This window comes from Globicephala melas, chromosome 3 (genome assembly GCF_963455315.2).
Source record: "Globicephala melas chromosome 3, mGloMel1.2, whole genome shotgun sequence".
Classification (NCBI taxonomy): Eukaryota; Metazoa; Chordata; class Mammalia; order Artiodactyla; family Delphinidae; genus Globicephala; species Globicephala melas.
Window position 1 is genome coordinate 865,904 of NC_083316.1, and position 22,466 is coordinate 888,369.

The window sequence follows — 22,466 nt, forward strand, 5'->3', positions numbered from 1 at the left end:
AGTAAGCGTGGCCTGGCTGGGCTGGGCTCGGCACTCCCTGTGTCCAAGGTGTGGACCAGCTGGGGAGCGGAGAGGGCGCGGCCCCGGGGAGGGCACTCCTCCCGCATCTGACCTTGTCCTGCAGCTTTAGAATGTTTGTGCTGTGTGGCCACTTCTGTTCTCACTGCACACAGGTGTTCAGTGCCGTCCTGATCTATTACTGTAATTGTACACCTTTCTCCTTAAAGAAAGCACCTGCAGTTGTGTAAGCTCCAGACCCCATGAGACACGGAACAGCCGCCTTCCTCCCCAGTCCTGAGTGCCGTCATGTGAAGGGCACCCCAGTGGCCTGCCTCGCTCTGGGGACGGCTCCCCGATGGCTCTGTTACCAAGGTCCGGTGGAACTCGCCGCTCAGGAGAAGGCGAGTGAAAATCGACGCCTGGGGCGGCTGGAGTGACACAGTCAGGACCAGCCTGGCTGCGGACTAGGGGGCTGACCCGGCCGGGGCCTCTTGTCCGCACCCCGAGCTGGTCCTGAGCCATCCCCCGACCCTGTGCCTCTGTCCAGGGCGCGTCCCGAGCCGGCGGCCTCACTGCAGGCCGACCCTCCCTCTACCCACCGGACATGTGGCCGAGGCCTGTGCCGAGGAGCCCGTGCCGTCGGCAAACCCGGGGGAGCCGTGGCCGCGCCGTGGCCCTGCCGGCTGCACATGAAGAAGGTGCCGGGGGCATCCCGGGTCCCCCCGCCCCACACCTCCTGGGACCCCAGGGCTGGGCTGTTCTCGGAGCCGCCCCTCCTGCCGCCCGACCCCGGGCCAGGACGCCGACCACACCGTGAAAGCTGCTCTCTGAACAGAACAGAACAGAGCAGCCGCCTGCCTCCCTCCAGGATGAGCCCTTTAGGGCTGGGGCCCCTCTCACCAGCTCATCTGGTTCTCATCTCTGCTCCAGAAGATCTGGAACCTGCACGGAAGGAGCGTCATCTGCCCACAGACAGCCCTCATCAGCGGCGTCCGGGAGCCGGTTTGTGCCACCAGGTGCTCTCAGCAGCTCTTCTCTGGGGGCAGCTCCTTGAGATGCAGCGGCGTCCGGTCCGCAAGCGGGCCGCCCTGCGTGGCCGGGGTGATGGCCCCACGCGTCACCTCACAGGTCAGAGGGGACAAATCTCGGCCCTCGGGCAAAAGCCGGGGAGTCCCCGCTTCTCACCGCTGACGCGTCCCCGAGGGCCGGCCGCCGAGGACAGGGGGAGGCCTGTTAACTCCTTCACTGGCTGTCCCAGCGTCTTGCCGGCCCTCCTGACAGCCTCCATAACGTCTGTTGAATAAACGGTTTAGAAAACAAATGAGTCCGGGGTGAAGAAAGAGCCTGTGATGTAGCATAGCGTTGAGAACGCACTGAATGCGCTGAGACACACACTTGAAGACGGTTAGAATGGTGAATATCACTTTATGTTTATTTTACCACGTTAAAAAAATAACCCGCAAGTGAATGAGTGGCTAATTGTGCAAAGTGTAACCTTAAAGTTAAAAAAATCGGAGATTATTGGGCTTCCCTGGTGGCGCAGTGGTCGGGAGTCCGCCTGCCGATGCAGGGGACGCGGGTTCGTGCCCCGGTCCGGGAAGATCCCACATGCCGCGGAGCGGCTGGGCCCGTGAGCCATGGCCGCTGAGCCTGCGCGTCCGGAGCCTGTGCTCCGCAACGGGAGAGGCCACAGCAGTGAGAGGCCCGCGTACCGCAAAACAAAACAAAACAAACAAACAAAAAAAAAATGGAGATTATCTTTATGACTTTGGGATAGGGAAGGATTTCCTAACGGGTCCACAAAAATCACAAGCCAAAGAGACACCAGCACGTTTCCTAACATTGTAAGAGTCTCACTGTAAACCAGCTGAAGATAAAAGCCACAACTCAGCCAGAAAATAGTTACAATGAGCATCACGGGAAAAGGACCAGCATCGTTTGATAAAGTAAAGAAATTCTACACGGCTCTAAGAAAGCAACATGACCCCAAATGGGGAACGCTTACGCACAGGCAGTGCCCAAGAGAGGAAGCCCGCGGGGCGGGAAGAGACGAGAAGGCGCTTGAGCCTGCAGACCCCCGGGAGACGCACCCGAGGAGATGCGGCATGAGAGGGGCTGGCAAGGTGGTGCTGGGGACCGGCCAGGACCTGGGGCGCGAGGCGAGCGCGGCCGCCTGGGAACCAGTGCGCAAACACCCAGTCGGTGAAGAAGCACACGCCCTGTGGCCCAGGAACGACGGCCCTCGGGACACATCCCAGAGAAGCCCCACAGCTGAGAAGACGCTTTCTTGTGGAATTGTGAGAACTGGAGTGTCCAGCCAGGGGCAGGTGGTAAGAGGAGTCCACAGAGTCCCGTGTGGAGCCCTGAGCTGTCGACTAGTAGCCGAGAAGGAGGTGCAGCCCCGGCTGCTGGCAGTGGGAACAAGGCAGAGCCGGAGAACCACAGGGAATGGGGATTGTTTTTCGTGTTTAGAAGCACGGAAACAGTCACAACCTAAGACCAAAGAAGAGAGGCACAGAGTTCCAGGGGGCGTCCTAAGGCTGCACTTCGGGTGGGGACTCGGACTCCTTCTAAGAAATGAACAGATTTTGACAAGCAGATGCAGGGGGTGGTGAGACATCTCCTGAAAGTTGAAGCAACGGTAAATGACCCCAGCAGTAAATGGACGAAAGCAGATGGTGAGGGGAGCAGCATGAAGCTGGGGTCCGTCGGAGTCTCACTGTGGCAACTGCCGTCCTGCACAGGAAAGCAGACGGGCTGGACCCAGGAGGGGGTGTGACACCGAGACACCCACGGGTGTTTATGTAACTGGGAATGTACGTTTAAGGACGTGAGCTTTATTCTTTTTTTTTTCTTCTTTTGCAGTACGCGGGCCTCTCACTGTTGTGGCCTCTCCCGTTGCGGAGCACAGGCTCCGGACACGCAGGCTCAGCGGCCATGGCTCACGGGCCCAGCCGCTCCGCGGCATGTGGGATCTTCCCGGACCGGGGCACGAACCCGTGTCCTCTGCATCGGCAGGCGGACCCTCAACCACTGCACCACCAGGGAAGCCCGAGCTTTATTCTTTTGATCATGAAGCTATGGCTTTTTATATTCAATACTTTTAATTTTAATCTCCGGGCTTGAATTGTATTTTCCGTTGGAGGGTAAATCCTGACAGTAGGTTGTGAGACCGCTCACAGCATTTACATGACTCGTTTTCGATGCAGCTCCGCTGACAAGCTCTTTCACTTTAAGCATAAAATTAAAGAGAACTCACATCTCGTCTGTCCTGCCGCGCTTCTGGTGGCGTCAGCATCTCTGTGGTCCACTCTCTTTCACAGGGTTTGTAATGTCAGCAAAAGGATTATTTCAGGCTGACACTTGGCACAGATGGTTCTCCGCCAAATGTGATTTCGAAGGGGAGGATTTGATCCCAATTATTCCATTCAGCTTTGTTGAAGGAGAGTCAGAAAAAAGAATGTACTCAGCTTCCGGTTCTGTAGTATTTTTATTTTCGATGTAACTGCCGTGACCCTGGCTGGCGGTGAGCTTTCAGCATGGACCGACATTTTGGCGGCTTCGGAAAAAGAAACCTCGTTCGCACAGTCCAGGGCTCTGGGAACGGCCGCCCCGCTTTCCTGCCGTGGCTGCGCTGTGCTGTGGACCCAACACAGATCCCTCTGTCCCCCGCTGGACAGCGGCCAGGCGGCCAAGGTCTGTGGAGCAGGACCACTCGGTGCGCGAGGCCAGCTCAGCCCTGGAAACCGCAGGGCAACAAAAAGCCTCTGTTCCCTCACGACAGGCTCTGCACAGAGAGGGTCCCGGCCGCGGCTCAGCCATGGGGACAGACTTGCAGATGGACCTGGCGGGAAAGCCCGCGGAGGGGGACAGAGGGTGCCCGATTCTGGTTCGGGGGTGGACCGGAGGAAGGGGACTCTGTCCCACGAATTTCTGCAGCACCTCCAAGTTCACGGGACCCTCACGACCACCTTTCCTTTCCTTCCTGAGGCGCTCGGTCCCGTGTTTAGTTTTCGGGGAGGGGGCGTTGGCTCACGTCAGCCCCACAAACTCAGGATCAGGAACTTGGTTTGGGGGAGACCCCCATTCCTGCAGATTTTGTGGAATTGTTGTATTCAGTTCTCAATCGCTTTTTTTTTTTTTTGGCTTTGAAACCTTAGCTGTCTGGACGTTGCCTGGAAGGAAGGGAGGGGGAGGAGTCCCTGACCCCAAGGGAAAGCACGTCTAGGGATGCCTGGACCTCAGCCAATGCAGCCAAAGGGGCCGCTCTGGCCACCTGCCTCTCGCCCCACCCAGAAGGGAGGGGCCTGCCCACACCCCACCCTGGACAGGTGAGACCGGCAGCAGGTGATTAGTCACGGGCACATGACCGATGGGCCCATCTGGGGGGCTGCAGAGGAAGCTTTGCAGTTCCCAGGGGGACGAGGCGGGCTTGTATGGATAACCCTACAGCCTGGCAGGGGCCCGAGGCGGACGCATCCGGCTGGGAGCTGGGAGTCTGCAGCTGGTTCTCCGCTGGGGATCGTGCTCTTTCAGGCCCTGGAACCTTAGAACGTGGTGGGGCAGGGTGCTTGCCCACCACCGTGTGACCTTTCTAGGCTGTCTTGCCGTCCAGTCGACAGCAGTTCCCAGGACGGGGCGGGGCTGCATCTCAGGGGCGGAACCTGCTGGGCCCCATTTTCAGAAATCAGCGGAGCAGAAAGAGAAGAGGGCGCGTTTCCTGCCGCTCCTCTGGGCACAGTCCTCGCAGCGACGCCGGCCCAGGCCCTGTGGGGCGGGACTTGCAGCTGGCGGCCAGCCAGGGCGTGGGGGCGGGGCTGAGGGCTTGTCCCTCCAGGCAGACCCGCTGCAGCCCGGGTGGGCTCCCCGCAAGGGGGGTTGCACCCGCCTAACCCCGTTCCTCCCTCCTCTCCAACCGAAGCTTCAGGGAAGTTCCTTTTACACCGTCCTGCCCCTCTGAGGCCTAGGTAGGCACAGGACAGCTCTGAGTGGTTTCCAGGTGTTTTCACCTGAGCACACCTGTCCGCCAGTGTGTGCTGGAGGTGGGTGTGTTTTGAACTTAGCCATGTGGGGCTGGGAGGAGAACGGGAGACTGTGGAGGCGGGTGGCTGGTGCAGGGCCCACGTGCCAGAGGTTCTGCAGAGCCAGCCCTGGAATGTCGGCGCGGGGCGGGTGGGGTCCCCGCGGGTCCCTGATCAGGGCTGGGGACTTGCCCCTCGGTGTCCTGCTCTGCAGAGTGATGGGATTGGTCCCCCCACCCTGACACCTTTGCAAATTCTAACTGTGTTTTTCAAGGCTAAACACCTTCATCCGAGGCTCACCCCGAAGGCGACACCCTGGGTCCTGGTGAGAACCCCCCGTGGAGCTCAGGCCCCCACGGCCGCTGATTAACCCGACGGCTGCTCCTTTCTGACTGTGCTGCACGGCGCCCACAGTGCATTTTCTGCAGGACGGTCCAGCGTGTGAGGCTTTCAGTTATAGAACAGGGTAATCTGGAAGCTGTCTTTTCTGTCAAAACAAGGATTATACAACCTCGCAGTGATGATTCCTTAGTTTCAGAGTTTCTTTTTTTTAACTCAGTGCTGCGTTTCTGTGTCTAACCACATCTGGACTGCCAGGCCCTCACCACTGCATATGGAAAGCACGCCTTCTGAAAAGTTTCTGACGGTTTCGATTACACACTGAGGGACAGGAGGGAGGGGTGGCCTCCCGGGACCCAGCAGCATCGCTCCTTTGCTCACCAGGGAACCGGCTGGAGTGGACGGGCCCGTCTGCAGCGGGCTGGGTGGGAGGGCCAGGGGTATGTCCCGACGCGGTGGGAGCGCTGCTGGGAGGGTCACTGCAGGGCCGCAGTCGGGCAGGCCCCCACCCCGGCCCTGACTTCGGCAGAACCAGGTCCATCTCTGAGTCCAGCCGCTCAGGGTGTTCCGTGCTGTGCTAAGATTTACTGAGCCACGGAATCTTAGGTTCCTTCCCGAAAACGGCTCTCAGGGGTTTCCCTGCATGAGGGTGTGTCAGGATGGGCCCTCCCTCTGCCAACGGTGGCCGCTTTGGGTTCCCACCAAATTTCACCTGCTCCCAGGGTGAATTCCCGGCCCTTCTTGTCATTCTTCTTGAAGATGCCGTTTGTGACTCTGCTTGTGGGAGCACAGGGCGGGCCTGGGCTTTTTGGGTGTTAGGAGGGCGCTGCGTGGAGGCTCTGTGTGTGCCAGGATGCCAGCGCCACAGCGGACGGGGCAGCGGCTCCACCTGTGGTTCGTGATGCTGTGCAAACTGGCCGCCTTGCCTGACTTTTCCTCCATGGAATGAAGTCGCCTGAGGGTCGCGTCCCTGCAAGGACACGGTCGGGTCCGCATGATTGAGGACCGTGTGGAAGTCACGTGCAGGGGTGGGGCCTGGGCTGCAGGGTACCCCGAGCCGAGGGAAGGGGCTCATTTCACTTCCAAACCCTGACGCAGGTGTGGCATTGCACCCTTCTCACAGGCCCAGGACATCTTCAACAGACGAAGCTCTGGCTTTCAACCTGCCCCCCTCATGCCCCGTCCCCGCAGCTCAGGGCTGGCCCCTGGGACGTGGGAGCATGCGCCCAACGCAGCCAAGCTCAGGCTCTGACCGGGGCGGGGTGGGGGGTCGCACGCAGGTGTGACCTGCTCAGGGAAGGCTGCCTGGAGGAAGAGGCCGCGCGGGAGGCTGGGGGGACGAGGCTCCTGCAGGACTCAGGGCAGCACCCGGCAGGCGGGGGTCCGGGGCCCCGTCATCCCGTCCACAGCCAGGACCCTCCCAGGTCACATGTCACAGGGGTGTGGGTGCAGGCCAGGGAAGGGCACCCACGGGCAGAGCGTGCGCGAGGCTCTACCAGAACGCGGCCCTGTCTGGCTCTTCTTGCATTCGCTGTGGCCGTTGTCCGCCCACATCAGGATGAGTGGTCATGGCAGGGACGGCCTGGCCGCAAAGCGCAACAGCTCTGGGGCCAGCCCTGCACAGGCGTCTGTGGGTCTCCCGGGGCGCCACTAGGGATAAGCAGGGTCCTGTCTGGCAGCAGGCGGCTGACTCCCACCAAAGACGGACGAAAGGGACCTTGAACAGTAGGGCCAGCGTCCAGGTGAGAGCAGGTGCAGGTGGGGGCCGGGCAGCATCGCAGAGGCACGTGGGAAAGCCCTCATGTGCAGCAGGTTTGCGGCGCCCAGACCACCAAAGCCGAGGCTTCTGTGCCCGCCGTCCGCACCGGGCCCTCAGCAGAGGGGTCTCGGTCTCCTGGGACCCTCCCAAGGCGTCTGTGCCCCTTGGAGTTGAGAGGCAGTGCGATGCTCCCCGCTGGGGGGTTGGGGTCATTTCTGGACAAAGTCCCTAGAGTCGGTGCTTCTGCAACTCCTTTCCTGGAGGAAGCCCGCAGGCTCCCTCGGGGAACCCAAAGCCGCTCAGGGGGCGCTGCCCGGGCCCCTGCCATGTGTCACTGTGACCTTTTAGCTCGGCAGGGTCTGCGGGCTGAGGGGGAGGGGCCGTCCCTCCCCCTCCCCCGCCGGAATGTCTGCGCTGCAAACAGGAACTTCGCCTTCTGGGGTCAGCTGACTCCTGGAAAAGGCAGCACCGGGCCACGCAGTGCTGACTGAGGCCAGGATGTGGGCGCGTCCGGTGTGAGGGGGCGGCTGGGGCGTGGGCAGGAGGCCGCCTCGTGGTCTTGAGACACCGTCCCCTCAGCTCCAGTCCTGCCCTTGGGGCGGAGACGTCGCCCCTTCGGCTGCTGGACCTGTTCTGCTGGGAGGGCAGGGCCCCAGGTGACCCCACCCAGGCTGGCTGTCCTGCCTGCTTGGGGCATCACGTGTAAGACCCCGGACCTCGCGCTGGGGCTGCACTGAGTAGGGCTTTTGATGAACTGGGCGACCCTGAGCAGTGGAGTCTGGGGGCCCTGCCGGGGGCCCTGCGGTGGTTCCCAGACCTGTCTGTGACGGACGCTGCCCCCCGCCCACCACCAGGAGAGCTCCTGAAAGTTTACGCCCCTCCCTCCAGGAGCACCGTTGCTTCTCTGTAACCAGGATGATCGACCCTCAAACGTAGAGGAGGGTCTGGACCGCGGGTCTTTCCGTCTGCTGGCTCTTCGACTTCCGACTTCCTGGGCTCGACCACCGGTTCCTGGCCATCGAGCACGTGCAAAGCCAGTGTCCAGCGCTTCCTTCCCTGGAGCTCAGGCCGGCAGCCCTGCCCCTAGTCCTGGCGCTCTGGCCGGATGCTGTCTTTGTCTGGTCTCTTCCCCTCCTCCTTCAGATGCTCGGCTCTGTCTGCAGGTCCAGGCTTGGCATCCAGGACACACAGGCCCACGAGGACCGCCTGCATCCCCGGACAGAGCACGCACGGCTCCTGCTGTCCACCCAGGGCCTGGCGACCTCCCGGCATCGGCACACTGAGGTGGGTCTGCCCCCATGGAAACCGGCACCCTCGCCAAGTGGCGGACACCTCCGTCCAGGTGCCCTTCCTGATTTCCCCCACTCCTGGAAGCCTCTGGGGCGAGGGGAGCTGCCATCTCTCCACCCTCTCTGCCCAGCGCCCTCCCTCCCGGAGAGGCAGACCCTCTGGGAGTGAGTCTAAGCATTGTAGTTCCTTGTCCAGGGCCACAGCCAGGTCACAAGGGCACAAGGAATGTCATCACACCCACCCTGTCCACAGGGGGCTGATTCACTCTTGTTCCCAACAGCTGGGGTGCTGGTCTGAGGACCCCACCGTTCTCTGCCTTTGAGCTTTTCAGGAAGCCTGTGCTGTCTGGGGGTGGACGTCCCTCTGGCCACCTCTACTCAAGTGCGGCAGGCGAGGGGGGCACCCAGAGCAGACCCAGTCCCTCCGGCTGCACCCGAGCCAGCTGTCTCTGAGTCATCGGCCCACGGGTGACCCACCGTCCCCTAAGCTCAGGTCGGCAGCTTCCCTCCCAGCAGAAGACAAACGTGAAATACCGTACGTCAACATTTGGAGAAGTAACTTCTGAGGCAAGATTGAGTTTTTAAAGATTATAGTTTGGAGAACTCAGGTGCATCTAGTATTTTAACTGTTTCAGATTGCGGCGTTTTATCCTACCTGGGAAATACCATCGGTGCTCCACTTTCACGGTTATTTTAACCAGGAGCTTCATCTATGTGAAATAAAATTCATATTTTATGGCAAGACTGGAGAAATTTAAACATAAGAAATTTACTCTGCCCTTGGACCTCCCCTCTCCCCCAACTGCGCATCTTGTATCTGCATTAGGGATGACCGCAGCTCCCTATCGGCAGACATACCTGCTCGTCCGCGAGGAGCGACATCCTCCCAGCACCGGCAAGACGGCCCCTTAAAGAAAACATTCCTCTCGATCTTTTAAGGGGCCACAATGACGCTCAGCGCTAGACTGTGTAAACTGTCAATAATACGTCATTTAATGTACAGCCCTCTGTCTCAAAAAGCTTAAACAACGGTGCCTGGGCTTCTAATGGGCGGAACAGTTGTGGAGCTTCTGAGAGGCTGTTCTTGGGTTGGAAGCCTCAGTTTGGCTCGAATAAAAGTTTTCATTTCTCTCTTAGGTCGACTGATTAATTTTTTTGGTCACCATCTATAGCATAAAAGTAACAACCATAGTGATGGTAAAACAACAAACAGTGTCGGAGTTTGCAAAGCGTTGTGTAAATGAGCTCGGAGATGCGGCAGAGGCGGATGGGGAGTTATCAGCTGTTTCACGGGTGGGGGCGCCTGACTCACAGGAGAGAAAACCTCCCGATGGCTTGGAGCTGAGGCTTCAGTGGGCATCGCACGGTGCTCAGGGGTGGCTGTGGCCTGGCCCATCTCCTGGTCTCGTTGTCTGTCTCAGAAATATTCCTTGAGCCAACTTTCCCCATAAGGTGAATTACAGAATCAGAATAGTGCTTGGAATATCTCAGCCTTTGAAGAAATTCCTAAAAGGGGAAAGTTTTATCTGAATTCCCCTAAAACATGTAGATGTTAGAGATAAGACTTTGAGACAATCTCTAGCAAATTAAGGTTAAAAGTTCTGTGAAAGAATAACGATTCTCCAGGAAGCAGTCACGCCTGGAACATACCTCACAAGGTCTGGCAGTTGCCTCACGGCAAGCGGGATGTTAGTTCCTCGACCAGGGACTGAACCGTGCCTCCTGCAGTGGAAGCGCAGAGTCCTAACCACTGGACCGCCAGGGAATTACCAAAAGATTTTTTGTTTAGTCGCCATCCTTAAGGAAAAAGGGGGTGTCCTCAGCAGACGGGATTCCCATGCTGCCGCAGCTCTTCCCAGCAGAGCCCTGTTTGGGCCTCTCTAGCTTTCGCTGTAGGACAGTGCGATTCTGAAGGTGGGTTGCAGGCATGGCTTTCCCCAGCACCCACAGGCTGCTGTGCCCCATCTCTGCTGCTCCCTTGGGTGAGGCAGGGCAGTGTGTGGACTCGTGGCCGTCTCACCGCCCGTTATGGGGTGGCCCTTCGGCCTAAAGGTGACACACTGTGTGCCAAGCCCCACGTCCCCTCGTCTCTCGCTGGCAGGGCCATGGAGGCCGGAGTGAGATTTCATCCTCGAAAGGCCCCTTGGGGTTCACGGTCAGGCAGTAACTATTTACAGAATACCCACGGGACACCAGGCGCTGGGCTGGTTCCAATAGGTGTGCTCCTGGCTGTGTCACTGCAGCCCTCGGAAGAGGGTGTCTGCTCCGACCTGCCTGGTGGGCCCGCGGCTCACCTCTTGTCCCCCTCCTGGCTGCCTTTGTGCTAAGCGATGCTCACCCCCCCACCCCAAGAGGCGTATACTGGACATGGGGGGAGCCCCAGGCGCAGGACCGTCCCGGAGGAGAAAGGAATAAAGGCCAGGCAACCACCCCGGTCCTCACCGTCCTGGTTCTGTGCTCTCGAGTACACGTGCTCACTGAAGTCCGTCTGGGGCCCCAGATCCACGCTCGTGGACGAGCCGGCGTGGCCCTGTCTCGTGGTGCCAGCCCGGTCCGAGAGGCGACACTGCTTCCTGTGTCAGCTCCGCCGTGACACGTGGCTTTCTCGAGGTCTACGAAAAGTTGTCATTTTTGCATTTTTGTGCTTTTTTTTTTTTTTTTTGGTGATTTTGCTGCTTAAAATCCCCCAAGCCCAGTGCGGAAAGACTGTGCTTCGGGACAAAGGGCCTGGGAGAGAAGCTCTGTCAGGGCCGGCGTTACGTGCTCTCGCCTGAAGGTCCGTGTCAACGCAGCAACAGTAGATATCCGGTAAGGTGTCCCTCAGCAGAAACACACACGAGGCCGGGTTAGGTACTGACCCATTGAGGGAAATGCGACCTGAGGCCCATGAGCCCAGCCCTGTGTCCCCAGGAGCAAAGGCTCAGGACGCGCCAACTCAGTGTTCGGGTGTCTCTGTAGAACAGTTACCGCATGTGGAGAACCAGCTGTACGCTGTTGGAAGGAAAGAATGATTTCTTAAAACGAAACAATGTTTCCTTCAACTGTAACCCCGCTGGGATGATTAAGTTGAGCATCGGTTTCTAAAGAAGAGAAAACACGAATCTTCCTCAGCCGCTGCGCCTGGGTCTGACCTGGGTCTCCCACGCGGTGTCGGGAGCCCCTCTGATGTGACAAGCAGGCCAGCCCCACCGGCGACTTGCATTTCAGAGCCACACGGGCACCCTGAGAGCTCTGCGTTCCCGTGACGTATCTGCGGCTGCTGCTTTTTCCTGACAGCCCTGAGGCTCAGGGTCCCCTGATTCTGCGTTACACACCAGTGCGTTGCCAAACCGGGGAGGGGGAGGCGGTGAGATGGTGGATGGTGGTCCACACCGGAGAAGCCTGGGCAGGGAGAAGCCATCAGGAGACCGGCGTGAGAGTCCCTCACATCACTCCCCGGAAAGCCGCATCAGATCGGCGCAAGTAGGTACCCGGAGGGGAAGAACCTCGGAAACGCGGGGCGGCTCCAGCCCACTGGGTCATCACAGTGGCCCCCGGAGGCATCTCCAGCTTCTGCTCCTGCAGCCCAGCAGCGTGTTGTCCATACAGAAGCCAGAGCTACCTGTGAGATGTCACTCTGTGTGACAGCTGAGTTTGTGGGTCAGCTGGACCACTGAGCGTCTAGATACTTGGTCAGACTTTATTCTGGGTGCTTCTGGATGAGAATAGCCTTTGATTCCATGCACTCAGTAAAGCAGATGGCTCTCCCCAGGGTGGGCCTCTTCCACCCAGCCAAGGGCTGTACCTGGCCTACCCACCTGGCTCGTACTTACTTTTTCCCTTCCTGTTTTTCTTGCCGACCAAGACGTTCATTCCGGGATGGCAGGGACATGGTGTGTACCTAGAATAGTGCCCGGCTCAGAGTAAGGAAAGCCACACCCGTCGAATAGTTTTATTGGAGATAAAGAATGGTTCAGACAGGCCAGCTGTGTATGACTGACGACCATTGTGAGTGACACTAAAATTTCACTCTTGGGGGGTGACTGGGGACCTGGTTTTAATGATTGAAGAGTCTGAATTAGAGGTTCTCTCTAAAGGAACACAGGCGAATTCCATCACATTAAAGAACAGATGGCAAACAAATCAGTCACTAAGTGCTTCCGAAAAGAAGTCCTGCCCGTAGGTGATGGGTAAATAAACTGTGGTTCGTCCAGACGATGGAGTGTTATTCAGTGCTGAAAAGAAGTGAGCGATCTACTCTCATCATTTTTTCAAGTAATAATATTTGGATATGCAGGATTGCTCATTTTTTCTTCCAAGGTAATATTTTGTTAATATATCAATATTATGATTTGTCCAATATTAAAGAAAAAAAGAAATGAGCTATCCATCTGTGAAAAGACATGGACAAACCTTAAATGCATGTTACTAAGTGAGAAAAGCTGATCAGAGAAAGCTACAGAATGTATGGTTCCAACTCTGTGACATTCTGGAAAACACAAAATAGGCAGACAGCAAAAAGATCAGTGGTTGCCAGGCTTTGGGGGGAGGGATAAACAGGTGGGGCACAGGGGATTTTCAGGGCAGGGAAACTAGTCTGTATGGTTTTATAATTCTGATACATGTCATTATACATTCGTCTAAACCCATAGAACGTACAGCACCAAGGCTGAACCACAGCGTGAGCTATGGACTTCAGTTAATCATAATGTATTAGCGTTGGCTCATCAAGTGTAACAAAGGTACCACATCAGTGCAAGATATGAGACATAAGGAAAACTGCAGGTCGGGGAGAGGAGGTGCATGAGAACTCTCTGTGCTTGCTGTTCAATTTTTCTGCAAACTTAAAAATGTTCTAAAACATAAAGTCTATGAATTATTTAAAAATCGGTTGTCTTTTTATATAGTAGAAAAAACAATTTAAAAAAGTTTTAAAATCTTTAGAACTGCACTAAAAAATCAAGAAGAAATCTAATCAAATATGCTCAAAACATTTTACGAAATATCTACACAATATTATTCAGAAAAAAAGGGTTGACTCCTAAAGAATACAGAGATGTACCATGTTCATGAACTGGGTGCCTCATATTTGAAGACGTTAATTCCCTCCAAGGTGATTCATAGATTCACCGTAATCTGAGCAAGATCTCAGCAGATTGTGTATGTGTGTGGACATTGAAAACACATTTCTGAAAAATATATTGAAATACCAAGAGTCTGTAATAGACATTATCTTGAGGAAGAATAAAGTTGCAGAACTACCGCTCTTGGATGGGGGACTTATTTTAAAGTTACATGGGCATCCCTGGTGGTGTAGTGGTTAAGAATCCACCTGCAGGGGACATGGGTTCAATCCCTGGTCCAAGAAGATCCTACATCCCGTGGAGCAACTAAGCCTGAGAGCCACAGCTACTGGGCCCACGCACCACAACTACTGAAGCCTGCGTGCCTAGAGCCTGTGCTCCACAACAAGAGAAGGCCGGTTACTGCAACAAAGAGTAGCCCCCGCTCGCCACAACTAGAGAAAGCCTATGTGCAGCAATGAACACCCAACACAGCCAAAAATAAATAAGTAAATAAACAAATAAATAAAAATAAATAAAATTACTGTCAGTAACACAGTGTGGGACTCTAGAAAGAAAAATAGACCAACAGGACAAATAGGGCCTCCAGAAACAAACACACATGGGGACATTTCACTTACACCAACATTCAGAATTTCTTCCCCACACCAGGATGGCTAAAATGAAACAGACAGAAATGTCAGCGATGGCATCAGCGTGGAGCAGCTAGAGCTGGAGGCATGTGGGATGCCACTGAAGTTGCATGTGGGAACACGCGATGCCACGCCCAGCAGGTACCCAACCAAAACGCGTACACCACGTTCACCAAAACACACGAGTGTGAACATTCACGGCCCCAAACTGGGCACAACGCCACTGCCTGTGAACAACACAGCGGACGAATAAATGGTGGGGGGGTGAGCAGAGCAGGATGATAAGTGAACTGCAAACACACTCAACACTGGGACGGATCTCGGGGGCACGCGTGTTGGAAGCCAGACGAGAGCCTGCATCCTGCTTCTGCTGAGAGTGCAGATTTCAAAACTGGCCATCGCTATCCGGTGCGTCGGGGTGGGGACGGGGTCCCTGAAAGGCCGGGCGGTGGCTGGACAGTGGGGACTGTGAGTGTGCTGGTGTCGAGTTCTGGGTGTGCCATGTGATGTGTGAAATTATACCGTATTCTGCTTTTTACAGCAGAATTATACAGTATTATACAGAATTATACAGAAATTATACAGTATTCTGACGGTCACATGTCATAAAAGTTTTCCAAAAAAGATAGTAATGCTATATAAACAGTTGCACGTAAGTGCACTCCTACCACCTAAAGAGGCATTTCAAAACCAGCTACTTTAAACCACCGTGCTTTCAAAGGGCTCCCGGTGAAAGCAAGGCTGTTCCAGTGGATTGCCTCATTTGCTAAGCACTGAATCAATATTTTCTCTTGGCTCGGACGGGCTCCCCACGTGTCAAGGGCAGACGGGTTGATGAGGTTGCGGCTGGCAGACACCTTCTCCCACGCGACACCCGGGACAGTGTTTGCCCCCAGGGAGCAGGCGAGGGCGTGAGGCCTGGCCCAGGGCAGCCTCTGGGAATTCTGGTCGCTCCACCGGCATTTTCTTCAGAGCGCAAATCACTGAGAGTTCCTAAAAAACTTCCTCTTTTTTTGAAATCTGATGCTTAATTTTTAAAAAACTTCTTACTTTTAAACACTCCTCTCCTTCTCTGGGCTTTGCTCCTACAGACTCAGCTGTGACACAAGGATTGAATAGCGTCCCCAGGTCGCATGGCCCTGGGGCGGGACTCCAGGCCAGGCGGGCAAACTATGCAGGGAGAGCGTCTCCCCTGGTTTTCAGCTTTCGGTTATAACTAGACACTCAGGGCGGGCTCGCAGGACACACCGGCGTGCACGTGGTCCTGTCCAGGTGATACAGACCCTTGTCCAGCTGCCATCCCTCGTGCGGGGGCGGAGAACGTCCTGCCGACATCCTGGCTGGAGAGGAAGGAGGAGTCGAGCTGTAAACGACAGTGCAGTCGTTTTGGCGACAGTTTAGTGCGACAGCTGGCGTGCCCACTGTGCGCACTGCCCAGTGAGGGCAAACGTGCGTCTCTCAGAAGCCTGGCTTGGGGGCCGCCTGAGACCACGGGCTGCCCGCCCGTGAGCACTTGCCTCAGCTGCTTCCTGGGTGTTTGGGCACTTTCGGTCACTGCGAGCAATCTTCACCATCAAAACCCACACCTGCCTCTGCGCTGGCCCCGATATCCCACCAGACGTGGTCCTCGGTCCACAGAGCGGACGGTCCAGGCTTCGGCCACCAACTCAGCGTCAGACCCGCTCCCGCTGAATCCCAGGGGTCGTGGGCCCTGCTGGTGTTGGTGGTCACAAGCTGGCCCAGCACTGGACAGCTGCAGGCCGGCCTCAGGCCCGGGTCCCACCGTCAGGGCTCTTTCTGGCCCTGAACTCCCTTATACGTCAACAAGCCACCAGTGATTTGCTCTGTTCGGCAGATGAACCTGTTTGAATTTGTGAACTCTCTCACGTAGATTTAACAAACTCATCAAGTTGTCCTGCCTTGAAATACACGTGGGAGCACAGAAGGGGACCAGCCTGCCCTCTGCCAGATAAACACTCGGCACCGCTGCTCGGTGCTGGCCCAGGAGTGAGTGACGAGAACAAAAGCAGCTTTCTCAGGGCTTCAGATTTTCTCAGATTAGGAGGCTGAAACCCACACGTCCACTTCCACCCTCCGCATGGAAGGTGACTGGGGCGCCGCCCTGGGGCGCTCTGATCTGAGGGTCACCCACCAGAGCTGGGAGGGGATGACCCTGTGTGCGATCTCCGCAGAGCCACGTGGGTGGGAGCAGCCCCACATCTTGGTTCCTTCCCACCTGGGTTGACACGACCTTGTCCATCCGCTGATCCCACGTGGGGCCCTGTTTCAGAGGCAGCACCCAACACCCTCATGACCCTTTAAAATGAACCCCCCCCCAACGCCCGTCACTCCACTGACCATGTGGCCAAACACAGGCCTCAGCTTGATGGACGTGCAACCGGGTCATCGACTCCCGTCCAGCCAACGCCGTCACCTAATTGACCTTGGCCATGTGGACCACGGTCAGCCTGGCTGTCTCCAGAGGGGCTATTTTCAGGGATGGTTCAACGTGGGACATTTCGAGGATAACAGAGGAAAGTGGCGGGGGGGGGCACCTGAGGACGGGGGGCGGTGTCTACGTTAAACATGTCATTCAAAGTGCTGACAAATCCACACTCCCGCCAGCAGTGAGGGGAGAGCCTGCCGTGGTGAGGATTTGCCTCAGCGGCTGTGGACAGAAAATCGGAAAGAGCTGGGACTTAAAGGCGACATTCGGGTGGACGGTTCTGGTGTGGCCGCCTGCTGGCTCGTGGTCCGGCGGCGACCTGCTCCCTTAGCTTTGTGGCTCTGTCATCCTCAACCAGCGGGTCTGCTTTGAGTTCCAGCTCCAGCCCTCACGTCCTCCTGGAAACCAGCCGATGAGAAGGAAGATGTGCATATGTACCCCACGCCCCCGCTAGCCTGGGGACGCACGGCGTGCCCTCCGCTCGTGAGCCACGGCTGGCCGCGTGGCCGCGCAGGTGCAGGGAAGCTGGGAGACGAACTTTGCCTGGAAGCTGCGTCCCAGCTCAGTGTCGGGGACTCTTACAGGGAACAAAGAGGGATGCATGTTGCTGGACGTCTGGGGTCGGCCACAGACCCGTCCCCTCCTCCCCCCAAGAAAAGACCCAACCGTAAATGATGGCAGCCTGAGCTGTGGAAATTGCTTCAATTTGCGTTGTGTTACTTACTAGAGAGTTTCTTTTCTCAGTCCTCACTGGCCATCGGGATTTCCTCCTCTGAGATTGTCTGTTTCTGACTTGTCTTCCTGTTGAGTGTCTGTTCCGTGTGGATTTTCCGAGTTCTTTACAGATGCCGGATCACGACTCTGACTGTTGTTACGTCCTCAGTTGTCCTGCTCTGTGTACTTACTGTCTTTCAACTTAGAAGTTTCAAATTTTGAGGTGGTCACATTTATCAGTCATCTTATTGGTTATGCATTTTCTTTTTACTATCCGGTATAAGAAGGTCCTAATTCTCAAAGGTTATATGCCCACTGTTTTACATTTGCTTCTGATACATTTGTAGTTTTCCCTTGTTTAGGTCCTAAAGTATTTGGCGTTTGTCTTTGGGATATAATTTTTTTTTCTCCAGATGAACAGTCATTCGTCCAAATAGGATTTATTGAACACTTTACCTTTTCTCCATGGATTTGGAAGCCACATGTACCACATATAGTACACACAGATCTGCTTCCTGGATTTAGTTGACTAGGCCTGGGCTGACACTGCAGTTGCATAATCTTCCTTCTTTCTCCAGGGGGACATGCCCCATCCCTCCCACGTTTTTGCTTTTATCAAGTATTTCTTGATCACTTTTGTCGGGTTACGCTTCTATGGGAATTTTAGAGGCCTGATTCTGTTGACATTTTGATGAGGATTACAGTGAGTTTACAGAATTGACACGTCACAAAACTGCACACTCCCACTCATGTACGTGGTATGGCTCTCCAGTTAGTTAAGCGTTTCCATGCTGTGGAACTTAATCATTCTGTCCTGTTTCACTAATATACAGGAAAAAAAATACATGAACTGAAATAAAAGAGCGCTTCACGTTTTACAAATGGAGGGTGGAAGTGAACTTGATAGAAGGTGAGAGATAACAGCTGCTTCCTTTGGAGAAGGAGGATGTCATGGCTGCCCTCAACGCTGTTTATGGCCACTTGTTCTTCATGACCGGGGGCTGGCCGGGTCTCGGGCTCCCGACGCACCCCTGTCACAAGGTTCCTTCTACTTCCAAGGCCTCGGTGGCAATGCCCAGAGATGAAGAGAAAGAAGGTGTGTTTTAAGGATCTCATAATAAGATAAAAGAGAGGCTAGAAATGTGTGGCCTGGGAAGCACGATGAGAACTCGTGTTCCAACGATTAACTCTCCTCGCCCGTGGATTTCCTCTCATCTCCGCGGGAGCCTGGAGCTAGAACCAGTGTTGTCATGTTGGCTTTCTTGCATCTGATTCCCTTCCTGCATTTGGGGAGCCTGGCCCTGGGGACTCATGCTGCAGGCGACCCCTCAGAAACTCGGACGGCACATCCTGGCGGCCCCGAGGCTCCTGGGCCCTAGCCCTCGGGACCCCTCCCTTCAGATTCCTGTGGTCAGTGGTCAGCAGACATGAATCAGGTAGAGGATGAAGCCCCGACAGCCAGGAGAGAGGCTGGTGGCGGTGGGTCAGCTCCCCAAGGCCTCTCTCTCTAGACACTTGCCCGCTGCAGGGCTGGGGCCCCACAGTGAGGGGCCCCAGAGTCTCCACATCCTTGGGCTCTTGTTCCTTACACTTGAGGGATGCTGCGTCACCACGACGTAGCCCTCGCCTGTGCCTGCAGTGTCGCCTGTGGACGGGGCTCCACAGGCACGCGGTCGGGGAGCCCCAACCTGGGCCTCCCATCATGCAGGTCCCACACGGCTCGGGGTTTCCTGGGAGTCAGGCCCCTCAGTCCAGCACACACAGGTGTGAATCAGGTGGGAGCAGGATACACTCCAGGGAGGGTGGTCGGGTCACTGGGGGCTCCCAGGCCGCCACCTCTGCTGGTTTCCGGCCTCCTGCCTAGGTGCCCACGTTCTGGACCTCGCTCTCCAGCCTCCCCGGAAAATCGGAGGCCACCTGGTGTCCTCCCAGCGACTGCGGTGCTTCTGACGTTGGGCAGGGCTGCCTTTCACGGTTCACAGCCGGGAACCGCCAGCCCGATCACGTCTACATCCTGATCCCAGAATCTGGGAATGTGACCTTCCTTCAAATAGGAGAAATGTGACGCAGCAGATGTGACCAAGTTAAAGACGTTGCGAGGAGGAGATCATCCCGGATTAACTGGCTGGCCCTAAACGCGTTGCAGGTGTCCTGAGGAGGGAGGAGGAGGGCATTCGAGGCACACGGCGGGGCCACGTGAAGACGGAGGCAGGGGCTGGAGGACAGCCCCCGCAGCGGACTAGGCGGGAGCCTCCGGAGGGCGCGGGGCCTCCACGGCGGACTCTGGCCTCCAGAGCAGGGGCAGGGCATGTGTCTGCTGCTCCAAGCCACCCGTGTGTGGTGACTGGTGGTGCAGCCCCAGGACGTGCAGAGCCGCACTCTCTGGGCAGCCTGTCCGGCACCGGGAAGGCGACCGCTCAGGACAGCCGGCCACCTCCTCCGGGCAGAGTGAGCCCCGCGGTCCTGCCCTCCGTCGGCTTGGGGCCTTAACTGCAGCTACGCGCTGACGTGTGGGCCCACCCGCTGAGGCCCTCGGCCCACAGAGCTGCTGCAGGACGCCGCAGCCCTGCCCCGCCCTCACCCCGGCCATGCCGCCCCCAGCCCCTCTGATCCCTCTGCTCTGGGCCTGGAGACCCCCGCACCCCCGGCGAGCGGCACCCCCATCCCCGCACCCGGCGAGCGGCACCCCCACTGCCGGACCCCCGGCGAGCGGCACCCCGCACCCCCGCACCCCCGGCGAGCGGCACCCCCCACCCCCGCACCCGGCGAGCGGCACCCCCCACCCCCGCACCCCCGGCGAGCGGCACCCCCCACCCCTGCACCCGGCGAGCGGCACCCCCATCCCCGCACCCGGCGAGCGGCACCCCCACCGCCGCACCCCCGGCGAGCGGCACCCCCACCCCCGCACCCGGCACCCCTCCTCGGCGTCCTCGGCCTCCTCGGCTTGAGCTCAGGGCCGCGCCTGCCACCTGCCCCTCGGGGCCCTCGCTCAGGCCGGGGGGCCGGGGGGCCGGGGGGCCGGGGGTTGCTTTTCAAGCTCATGGATTGGGGGTGAGGCAGGCGGAGTGATGGGGCTGGCGGACTCGCGGCGGTGCCCCGCCAGTGACGGGGGCGATCGCGCGGCAGCTGGGCACCGTCTGTGGCTCTCAAGGCTGCTCATTCCTCGGGACGAGACCCTTCTCACAGGCCACCCTCTGCCAGGTGCACAGGCGTTCTTCCAGTCTGAGCGTTTGCGGACGGGCTTGCCGGGTCCATACCGGCTCCTCGCAACAGAAAGTACCACGAAGGCACCTGGGTCCCAACCAAGCGCTTCAGCCGGAGGAGGAAGGGGCCTCCCAGACCCAGGGCTTTAACACCCAATCGTGGACTTGGGGTCTGGAGTTCCGGAAGGTTCTGGTGGTTCTGGATCAGGCTCTGGGGTGGGGCCAGGGGTTGGTTGAGGTAGAAGGCCGGGTGTTGGGACGCAGAGCAGTGGGGGGCTGGTGGCATCTCTCTCTCTTTAGGTGGCCTCAGGGCCTCCCCACGTGCCCCCCTTCCCAGCGCCACCTGCCAGGAGGGCTGCAGAGCTCACGGCCTGGTGCCCAGCCTCTCCACAGACGCGGATGGACCCTCTTCACTCTCCCCAGAGGCCCACACAAGCCCAGGTGTCCTTGCAAGCCTGCCGTCCTCAGCACTCCTGGTCCTGGGGTGTTCGCCAGGCCACAGGTCCTAATTTTTACACAGTATCGAAGGGTAACTCGCTCACAGCCAGCAGAGAGCTCAGCTGGGCTTTCACACGTGTCTGCGGACCTGCACGGTCACCCAGTTCAGGATAGAGATCCCCCCAGCCCAGCCAGTGGAGCCTCACCCACAGGAGCAGAGCTTCTGTAAACGCCGTCACTGGCACCGGAGGTTCGTTTTGCCTGATCTCGAGCTCCATGAAGTGGAACCACGTGGGATGACCTGCAGCCTCCACGGTGGGCGCCAGTGGTCCCCACCCCTCATACTCAGGCCTTGAAGCCCCTCCCACACAGGCAGGGCAGCCTTGGCCCTGCCCCCGGCCACATGGGCACCGTCCTGCAGCGGGTTCCCTGGCCCCGCTGCCCTGGAACCTACAGTGCACCGCTGGGCCTTCCAGGCCGGTGCCAGGAGGAGGCTGGACAGCAAAGCAGTTGTCGGGTCAGTGGGTCGGGGGTGCGGTGGGGCTGAGGCATCACCGGGTGGGGGGGACCCTGGGAGAAAGAGCTGGGAGAGCAGCAGCGAGGCAGGGTCCGAGGCCCGGAGACCCCCGCACGGGGGCTCAGGGAGCTGCAGGGTGTAGGGGGCGGGTGCCCCAGGCCCTGACCTCCTCTGGTGCTGAGCGGAGTGGGTGGGGGCCCCGGGGGACTTGGGCCTCAGGCCTCTCAGGGACAGCGAGAAATCGCTTCTGTGGGGCGTGGCAGAGGCGACGGGGCGGGTGGGGAACAGAAGCACAGAGCACCCTGCGTTGGGGCACCCCTGATTCCCAGGGCGCAGAGGGCTCCGTGTAACGTGACAATGCCCGCTGATGGGCCACCTGCAGACACAACTGTCTCAAAAGAAGGGAGGAGGAGAAACACTGCCTTTTAGGGCTTCCCTGGTGGCACAGTGGTTGAGAGTCCGCCTGCCAATGCAGGGGATGCGGGTTCGTGCCCCGGTCCGGGAAGATCCCACATGCCGCGGAGCGGCTGGGCCCGTGAGCCATGGCCGCTGAGCCTGCGCGTCCGGAGCCTGTGCTCCACAATGGGAGAGGCCACAGCAGTGAGAGGCCCGCGTACCGCAAAACAAACAAACAAACAAAAAAAAGACAAAAAACACTGCCTTTTAGTGAGAATTGATATAATAGCAAAGAAATCATTTTCTAAATCATCTGACCGTTTTCTTGCACTCATTACTCATTACCATATATACAAAACCAACAGAAAAGGTCCACATAGATTGTTTATGAAGCTCTTAAGAGGTCTGTGAAGTTTAGCGCGTGCTAAATACAGTTGCTGATACTTCAGCGTACGTGTTGTATTGCAATGTTGCAGCTGGGTAGGGAGAGTACGGACAAGTCTTCTTATTAGAATGAATTCTGCATTGAACAGCTTTCTATATAAACCTCGTGGGCACTTCTGATTACCTCTAAAATACATCAGAGGAAAGAATAATGAATTAGAGTGTATAAACACTTGGGGCCTTTGAAACAGAGGAAGTTTTAAAA